Here is a 10,189-nt window from a genome sequence, read left to right on the forward strand (position 1 = left end):
CTCTCTCTCTCTCTCTCTCTCTCTCTCTCTCTCTTCTCTCTCTCTCTCTCTTTCTTCTCTCTCTCTCTCTCTCTCTCCTACTCTCTCTCTTCTCTCTCTCTCACTCTCTCTCTCTTCTCTCTCTCTCTCTCTCTCTCTCTCTCTTCTCTCTCTCTCTCTCTTTCTTCTCTCTCTCTCTCACTCTCTCTCTCTCTCTTCTCTCTCTCTCTCCTCTCTCTCTCTCTCTCTCTCTCTCTCTCTCTCTCTCTCTCTCTCTCTCTCTCTCTCTCTCTCTCTCTCTCTCTCTTCTCTCTCTCTCTCTCTCCTGGAGTACTGTGTGCAGTTTTTCTCTCCAAATTTCAGGAAGGATATTCTTGCTATTGAGGGCGTGCAGCGTAGGTTTACTAAGTTAATTCCCGGAATGGCGGGACTGTCATATGTTGAATGACTGGAGCGACTAGGCTTGTATACACTGGAATTTAGAAGGATGAGAGGAGATCTTATCGAAACGTATAAGATTATTAAGGGGTTGGACACGTTAGAGGCAGGAAACATGTTCCCAATGTTGGGGGAGTCCAGAACAAGGGGCCACAGTTTAAGAATAAGGGGTAGGCCATTTAGAACTGAGATGAGGAAAAACTTTTTCAGTCAGAGTTGTGAATCTGTGAAATTCTCTGCCTCAGAAGGCAGTGGAGGCCAATTCTCTGAATGCATTCAAGAGAGAGCTAGATAGAGCTCTTAAGGATAGTGGAGTCAGGGGGTATGGGGAGAAGGCAGGAACGGGGTACTGATTGAGAATGATCAGCCATGATCACATTGAATGGTGGTGCTGGCTCGAAAGGCCGAATGGCCTCCTGCGCCTATTGTCTCTCTCTCTCATTCTCTCTCTCTCTCTCTCTCTCTCTCTCTCTCTCTCTCTCTCTCTCTCTCTCTCTCTCTCTCTCTCTCTCTCTCTCTCTCTCTCTCTCTCTCTCTCTCTCTCTCTCTCTCTCTCTCTCTCTCATTCTTCTCTCTCTCTCTCTCTCTCTCTCTCTCTCTCTCTCTCTCTCTCTCTCTCTCTCTCTCTCTCTCTCTCCTCTCTCTCTCTCTCTCTCTCTCTCTCTCTCATTCTTCTCTCTCTCTCTCTCTCTCTCTCTCTCTCTCTCTCTCTCTCTCTCTCTCTCTCTCATTCTTCTCTCTCTCTCTCTCTCTCTCTCTCTCTCTCTCTCTCTCTCTCTCTCTCTCTCTCTCTCTCTCTCTCTCTCTCTCTCTCTCTCTCTCTCTCTCTCTCTCATTCTTCTCTCTCCCTCTCTCTTTCTTCTCTCTCACGGCCGTCATTCCCGGTTGTACCGAGAGGACATGTCGAGTCTTTGCTGCCCTGTTCCTGACCCTACACGGATTCCATGGACAGAGTTCCCAGCGTAATGACTGGGAAATTGCTGCATGTTGATGCTCCACCACTTGAGTTCGGTGAAGTTTTCGCCATGCGGTCAGGGATCGCATTCCTGCTGGATGCAATCAAGGATCGGACAGGCTAGAAGCAGGAAAAATGTTCCTCATGTTGGGGGAGTCCAGAACCAGGGGTCATAGTTTAAGAATAAGGGAGAGGCCATTTAGTACTGAATGAGGAAAAACCTCTTCAACCAGAGAATTCTCTGCCACAGAAGGCAGTGGAGGCCAATTCACTGGATGTTTTCAAGAGAGAGTTAGCTCTTGGGGCTAAAGGAATTGAGGGATTTGGGGAAAAAGCAGGAACGGGGTACTGATTTTCGATGATCAGCCATGATCACATTGAATGGCAGTGCTGGCTCGAAGGGCCGAATGGCCTACTCCTGCACCTACTTTCCACGTTTCTACTTCTTAGGATGCCTGGGAATTTCAGCTTTCCAGGATTGCCTTCCACATTACTTTACCTCGTACACTATTAACAGACGAATCCCATTGCCCCTTTGTCAGAGGGTGGTAAATCTGTGGATTCTTTGCCACAGAAGGCTGTGGAGGCCAAGTCAGTGGATATTTTTTAAGGCAGAGATTGATAGATTCTTGATTAGTGCGGGTGTCAGGGGTTATGGGGAGAAGGCAGGAGAATGGGGTTAGGAGGGAGAGATAGATCAGCCATGATTGAATGGTGGAGTAGACTCAATGGGCCGAATGGCCTAATTCTGCTCCTATCACTTATGACTTTTATGCTTCACTTTGTTCTGTTACTCTCTTTCGTTCTTCCTTTCAACTTGTCTTTTCTTCCTTTCCTTAGATTTATTTTTATTTCTTCCTTTTGCTCAGTTTATTTATTTTTTAGGTGTGTGAGGTCACGCTTGGGGCGGGTGACAATAGAGAGAGTGAGAGAGAAGAAAGAGAGAGAGACAGGAGAGAGAGAGAGAGAGAGAGAGAGAGAGAGAGAGAGAGAGAGAGAGAGAGAGAGAGAGAGAGAGAGAGAGAGAGAGAGAGAGAGAGAGAGAGAGAGAGAGAGAGAGAGAGAGAGAGAGAGAATGAGAGAGAGGATGAGAGAATGAGAGAGAGAAACAATAGGTGCAAAAGGAGGCCATTCGGCCCTTCGAGCCAGCACCGCCATTCAATGTGATCATGGCTGATCATTCTCAATCAGTACCCCGTTCCTGCCTTCTCCCCATACCCCCTGACTCCGCTATCCTTAAGAGCTCTATCTAGCTCTCTCTCGAATGCATTCAGAGAATCGGCCTCCACTGCCTTCTGAGGCAGAGAATTCCACAGATTCACAACTCTCTGACTGAAAAAGTTTTTCCTCTCACGTTACTCTGCGAGTATTTTGGAGTGAGGAAGTTGGCAACCCTACTAATACGGGACAAGGGCGGTCCCGTACGGGACAAACCAATTTAGCCCAAAATACGGGACGTCCCGGCTAATAAGGGACAGTTGGCAACCCTAGTTCCGGAGTAACTCCATAACATAATATGAGGGATTAATATTTGCCTTTGGCCCTTTACGGTTTTGAATCTCATTGGTTGTGACAGAGCAAGGCCGAGTGGAAGCTGATCACATTGTCTCTGTTTATAAGTGACTAGAAGCCCACGTGCTCCACCATCTCTGTCTGCCGGGGCACTACCAAAGGTTGTGTTTGTATGCAAACAGGCGATCAGATTGTCAACATCAATTCTACAAGGCGTACTCCTCCTTACAACCCCTAGTTCCACAGCTCTGGGAATAATTCATTAGCTGCACTAGTCCCAGCCCGGTTCAAGTTACAGTCAGTAAGTAGGGAAAAAAAACTGCAGATGCTGGTACAAATCGAAGGTAGACAACAAAACGCTGGAGCAACTCAGCGGGACAGGCAGCATCTCTGGAGAGAAGGAATGGGTGGCGTTTCGGGTCGAGACCCTTCTTCAGTCCGAAACGTCACCCATTCCTCTCCCGAGATGCTGCCTGAGCCGCTGAGTTACTCCGGCATTTTGTGCCTTACCAGTTGGTAGGATTGTCACGAGGGGTGGAACAGAGAGAGGGCAGCAGGAGGGGAGAAAATGGGGACGGTGGTGCAGCGGGTAGAGCTGCTGCCTTACAGCGCCGGAGACCCGGTTGATCCTGACTACAGGCGCTGTCTGTACGGAGTTTGTACGTTCTCCCCGTGACCTGCGTGGGTTTTCTCCGGGTGTTCCGGTTTCCTCCCACACTCCAAAGTCGTGCAGGTTTGTAATTTAATTGGCTTGGTGTAATTGTAAATTGTCCCTAGTGTGTGTGTGTGTGTGTGTGTGTGTGTGTGTGTGTGTGTGTGTGTGTGTGTGTGTGTGTGTGTGTGAGTGTGTGTGTGTGTGTGTGTGTGTGTGTGTGTGTGTGTGTGTGTGTGCCTATATGTGTGTGCGTGTGTACGTGTGTGTGCGTGTGTAAGTCTGTGCCTGTGTGTGTGCCTATATGTGTGTGCGTGTGTACGTGTGTGGGGCGTGTGTGTATATCTGGGTGTGTGCGTGTGAGAGTCTGTGCCTGTGTCTGTGCCTGTGTGTGGGTGTGTGTGTGTGTCTATGTGTGTGTGCGAGTGTGTGTGTGTGTCTGTGCCTGTGTGCGTGAGTGTGACTGTGTGTGTGAGTGTGACTGTGTGTGTGCCTGTATGTGTGTGCGTGTGTACGAGTGCGTGTGCATGTGTGTGGGGTGTGTGTGTGTGGGGTGTGTGTGAGTCTGTGCCTGTGTGTGTGCGTGTGTGCGAGTGCGTGTGCGTGTGTACGAGTGCGTGTGCGTGTGCATGTTCTTGCAGCTGTAGGTATGAACACTGTGTGCAGATAACCAGATGAGACTGACTGCCAGTGCAGCTGACACCATCTCCTGGATAATCAGAGGCCGTGAGAGGAAAGGGAATTTGAAAATGGCGGTTTTAAATGTAAATTTGTCTCTGTAAATGGAAGGGTCTGGAGAAGGGTCTCGACCCGAAACGTCGCCCATTCCTTCTCTCCAGAGGTGCTGCCTGACCCGCTGAGTTACTCCAGCATTGTGCGTCTACCTTCGGTTTAAACCAACGTCTGCAGTTTTCGTTCCTACGCGCCTGTAAATGCTTTCGGCCTCCGGCGAGCTTTATCCGTGAAAACTCACAGTGGAATTACTTTGTAGACAAGATTCACCACCTCCTCCCTCCCCCCTCCTCCTCCTCCCCCCCATCCCCCCCCATCTCTCCGCTCAGCGGGTAAGGCCTTGGGCCCATTCTGTTTTGTGAACTGAACGGCAGCTCAGTTTCCATGGCAACGGCAACTCCTGGGAACCGATTCTCTTTGCGAAATTTTGCTTTTCTTCGGAGGGAAGGACGATCTGTTGCCCTGTGTCTGCCCATCGCTGCCCCCCCCTCCCCCCCCACCCCCACCCTCTCTCGCCCATTGTGGGCTTGCAAACGGCGCCATTTCCAAATCTCCGCCCTTCCCTTCCAACCGCCATTGCCTCTTCTCCAGACGTGCAAGCTCGTAGATCTCAGCGTCGTAGGCATAGAGCGATACAGCGCGGAAGCAGGCCCTTCGGCCCAACATACTCCATCTACACTCGTCCCACCTGCCTGTGTTTGGCCCATATCCCCTCTAAACCTGTAAAGGGGAGGCCAATAAACACTTAAGATTATTAAGGGGTTGGACACGTTAGAGGCAGGAAACATGTTCCCAATGTTGGGGGGGTCCAGAACCAGGGGCCACAGTTTAAGAATAAGGGGTCGGCCATTTAGAACTGAGATGAGGAAAAACTTTTTCAGTCAGAGAGTTGTGAATCTGTGGAATTCTCTGCCTCAGAAGGCAGTGGAGGCCAATTCTCTGAATGCATTCAAGAGAGAGTTAGATAGAGCTCTTAAGGATAGCGGAGTCATGGGGTATGGGGAGAAGGCAGGAACGAGGTACTGATTGTGGATGATCAGCCATGATCACGGTGAATGGCAGTGCTGGCTCGAAGGGCCGAAGGGCCTCCTCCTGCACCTATTTTCTATCCATATAACTGTCTAAATGTTCCTTAAATGTTACGGTAGTCCCTGCCTCAACTACCTCATGCTAAAATAGCAATGATGAGTTTATCCTCAGCATTCTGTCCACTCTACTTCCCAAGAAGGCTAAGGAAGTTCGGCATGCCCCCTACATCTTTGGGCTTGTATTCACTGGAATTCTCTGGAGTTTAGAAGGATGAGAGGGGATCTTAGAGAGACGTATAAAATTATGAAAGGACTGGACAAGCTAGATGCAGGAAAAATGTTCCCAGTGTTTGGGGGAGTCCAGAACCAGGGGCCACAGTTTAAGAATAAAGGGGAGGCCATTTAAAACTGAGGTGAGAAAAAACTTTTTCACCAGAGAGTTGTGAATGTGTGGAATTCTCTGCCACAGAGGGCAGTGGAGGTCAAATCACTAGATGAATTTAAAAGAGAGTTAGATAGAGCTCTAGGGCTAGTGGAATCAAGGGATATGGGGAGAAGGCAGGCATGGGTTACTGATTGTAGATGATCAGCCATGATCACAATGAATGGCGGTGCTGGCTCAAAGGGCCGAATGGCCTCCTTCAGCACCTATATTCTATGTTTCTAACTCTCACCAACTTCAACAGATGCGCCGTAGAAAGCATTTTATCGGGACGCATCACAGCACGGTTGGGAACAACTCCATCCAAGACCGCAAGAGAATTGCAGAGAGTTGTGGACGCAGCCCAGACCATCACACAAACCAACCTCCCTTCCATTGACTCCACCTACACCTCACGCTGCCTCGGCAAGGCCAGCAGCATAACCAAGGACCAGTCTCACCCCGGCCACTCCCTCTTCTCCCCTCTCCCATCAGGCAAAAGGTGCAGAAGTGTGAAAACGCACACCTCCAGATTCAGGGGCAGTTTCTTCCCGGCTGTTATCAGGCAACTGAACCATCCCACCACAACCAGAGAGCAGTGCTGAACTACTATCTACCCCATTGGTGACCCTCGGACTATCATTGATCGGACTTTACCTTGCACTAAACGTTATTCCCTTATCATTTATCTGCACACTGTGGATAGACAATAGACAATAGGTGCAGGAGTAGGCCATTCGGCCCTTCGAGACAGCACCGCCATTCAATGTGATAATGGCTGATCATTCTCAATCAGTACCCCGTTCCTGCCTTCTCCCCGTACCCCCTGACTCCGCTATCCTTGGCTCGATTGTAATCATGCATTGTCTTTCCGCTGACAGGTTAGCACGCAACGAAAGCTTTTCACTGTACCTCGGTACACGTGACAATAATAAACTAAACTGAGGAGATGTTGGTACCCACTTGCATTGCGCTCTTCCTGGGCAGGAGGTACCTTGCCCCCTGTGAACGGGTACCTTTTATCCACTGGGAATGTCCCTAGAGCAGCAGTGGACAATGAGTGGCCTTTGGCTTCAAGCAGCCCTGGCCACAGGGCTATTTCCAGAGTAGGAAAGAACTGCAGATGCTGATTTAAATCGAAGTTGGACACAAAACGCTGGAGTAACTCAGCAGGACAGGCGGCGTCTCTGGAGAGAAGGAATGAGTGACATTCTAGGGTCGAGACCCTTCCTCAAACTGATGTCCGGGGAGGGTCTCCTGTCTGAAGAAGGGTCTCGACCCAAAACGTCACCCATTCCTTCTCTCCCGAGATGCTGCCTGACCTGCTGTTACTCCAGCATTTTGTGAATAAATCGATTTGTACCAGCATCTGCAGTTATTTTCTTATACTGATGTCAGTGGAGTGCTTGGCACGCATTTTATCTCTGAAAACCTTACGTTCTTTATCTCTGTGTCTCCTGTTCCCCTGACTCTCAGTCTGAAGAAGGGTCTCGACCCGAAATGTCATCCATTCCTTCTCCTCCGAGATGCTGCCTGACCTGCTGAGTTACTCAGGCATTCTGTGTCCATCTTCTATTTCCGGAGCAGTTTGGTTTGCCTTTGCACAGCTCACTCCTGACAATCCCCTGGTGATCTTCCAAGCCTACATTAGCTTAATCATCCACCGGTCTTTCTGGGACACTGTCTTGCAGCACGGATTGCAAAGTTTCACTGACCTTGCTACCAAGAATAGGGAAGGCAGACACACAATGCTGGAGTAACTCAGCGGGTCAGGCAGCATCTCGGGAGAGAAGGAATGGGTGACGTTTCGGGTCGAGACCCTTCTTCAGACTGATGTCAGGGGAGGGGGTGGGACAAAGATAGGATGTAGTCTGTACGGAGTTTGTACGTTCTCCCCGTGACCTGCGTGGGTTTTCTCCGAGATCTTCAGTTTCCTCCCCACTCTCCAAAAATGTCCAGGTTAGTAGTAGGTTAATTATAAGAAAATAACTGCAGATGCTGGTACAAATCGAAGGTATTTATTCACAAAGTGCTGGAGTAACTCAGCAGGTCAGGCAGCATCTCGGGAGAGAAGGAATGGGTGACGTTTCGGGACGAGACCCTTCTTCAGACTGATGTTAATTAGCTTGGTGTAAATGTAAAAATTGTCCCTAGTTGATGTAGGATGGTGTTAGTGTGCGGGGATCGCTGGTCGGCGCGGACCCGGTGGGCCGAAAGGGCCTGTTTCCGCGCTGTATCTCGAAACCAAACTAGTCGGAGACAGGAAGACTAGTGGGAGAACTGGGAAGGGGGGGGGTGGACAGAGAGGGAAAGCAGGGACCATCTGAAGTTATCAAGAAACTATTGCTAGTTCAAAAACCCAAAGGACTGAGGGGTTAACTATCTAAAAGAAAATGCCCATTCTCTGTGCCTTTCTTGTTATGATATTTTGTTGTAGTTTAACGGCAGTACCAAGACTGTAACTACACCTCTCCTCCCACTAAGTTAACCCCCCCCCTCTCAACCCTAGACACAAAGAGCTGCAGTAACTCAGCGGGTCAGGCGGCATCTCTGGAGAGAGAAGGAATGGGTGACGTTTCGAGTCGAGACCCTTCTTCAGACTGAAACATCTCCACCTGAAAGGCCACCCATTCCTTCTGTCCATAGATGCTGCCTGTCCCGTTGAGTTGCTTGTGCAGCCCGTTCCACTGCACAGCATTTTGTCTCTTTCTTCGGTGTAAACCAGGATCGGCAGTTCCTGCCTACACATCCTCTCAATTTAATCACGACCCAAAACGTCACCTATCCATGTCCTCCAGAGATGCTGCCTGACCCGCTGAGTTACTCCAGCACTCTGTGAAACGTCACCTATCCGTGTTCTCCACAGATGCTGCCTGACCCGCTGAGTTACTCCAGCACTTTATCTTGTTTAGTTTAGTTTAGAGATACAGCGCGGAAACAGGCCCTTCGGCCCACCGAGTCCACGCCGCCCAGCGATCCCCGCACACTAACACTATCCTACACACACTGGGGACAATTTACAATTAGACCAGGCCAATTAACCTACAAACCTGTACGTCTATGGAATGTGGGAGAAATGGGAGATCCCGGAGAAATCCCACGCAGGTCACGGGGAGAGCGTACAAACTCTGCACAGACAGCCCCCGTAGTCGGGATCGAACCCGGGACTCTGGCGCTGTGAGGCAGCAACTCTACCGCTGCGCCACCGTGCTTCTGCTGGCATCTGTGGCCCAACTCTGCGTTTCATGAACGATCCCGTTCTCCCCAGTCTTGGAATTCCAGTGGCATTCCCAATTTAATTAATAATTCTGGGAGCACACTCAGTCTGTGTGCTAATGGATCCCTGAGTGATTCCTTGTGTTGATGCTCCCTCTGGTGGCAGCATTTGACACAGCCGCAGCTAATTCCCAGCTCCACAATAACCTCAAAGAACCTCAACGACTCCTATCCATGCCCACCAACTGACCTGCAAGTCCACTCCGCCATTCAATCGTGGCTGGTCTATCTCTCCCAACTAACCCCATTCTCCTGCCTTCTCCCCGTAACCCCTGACACCCGTTCTAATCAAGAATTTTTCTATCTCTGTCTTAAAAATATTCACTGACAGGTTAACTAACCTCTGACTAAAGAAGTTCCACCTCATTTTTTGGTGTCTGTCTTTGAATTTCTAACCCCCGTCCGCTCAGTCTTTGAGTTCCTAAGCCTTGCTTGTACTATCTGTGAGTTGTTAACCCTTGCTCCAGAACAAGGGGTCACAGTTTAAGGATAAGGGGAAGTCTTTTAGGGCCGAGATGAGAAAGTTTTTTTTCACACAGAGAGTGGTGAATCTGTGGAATTCTCTGCCACAGAAGGTAGTTGAGGCCAGTTCATTGGCTATATTTAAGAGGGAGTTAGATGTGGCCCTTGTGGCTAAAGGGATCAGGCGGTATGGAGAGAAGGCAGGTACGGGATACTGAGTTGGATGATCAGCCATGATCATATTGAATGGCGGTGCAGGCTCGAAGGGCCGAATGGCCTACTCCTGCACCTATTTTCTATGTTTCTGTTTCTATGTACTATCTTTGAGTTGTTAACCCTTGCTTGTACTATCTTAGACAATAGACAATAGACAATAGGTGCAGGAGGAGGCCATTCGGCCCTTCGAGCTTGCACCGCCATTCAATGTGATCATGGCTGATCGTTCTCAATCAGTACCCCGTTCCTGCCTTCTCCCCATACCCCCTGACTCTGCTATCCTTAAGAGCTCTATCCAGCTCTCTCTTGAATGTATTCAGAGAAGTGGCCTCCACTGCCTTCTGAGGCAGAGAATTCCACAGATTCACGACTCTCTGACTGAAAAGGTTTTTCCTCATCTCAGTTCTAAATGGCCTACCCCTTATTCTTAAACTGTGTGGCCCCTGGTTCTGGACTCCCCCAACATTGGGAACATGTTTCCTGCCTCTAGCGTGTCCAACCCCTTAATAATCTTATAC

General features: G+C 49.5%; 1 protein-coding gene across 1 annotated transcript in view; it reads left to right on the top strand.

Moving 5' to 3' along the window:
• The window catches only part of LOC144611727 (RNA-binding protein Nova-1-like), a 139,254-nt gene that overhangs the window by 115,358 nt on the left and 13,707 nt on the right, over positions 1-10,189 (top strand). The window lies entirely within an intron of this gene.

This window comes from Rhinoraja longicauda, chromosome 41 (genome assembly GCF_053455715.1).
Source record: "Rhinoraja longicauda isolate Sanriku21f chromosome 41, sRhiLon1.1, whole genome shotgun sequence".
Taxonomy (NCBI): domain Eukaryota; kingdom Metazoa; phylum Chordata; class Chondrichthyes; order Rajiformes; family Arhynchobatidae; genus Rhinoraja; species Rhinoraja longicauda.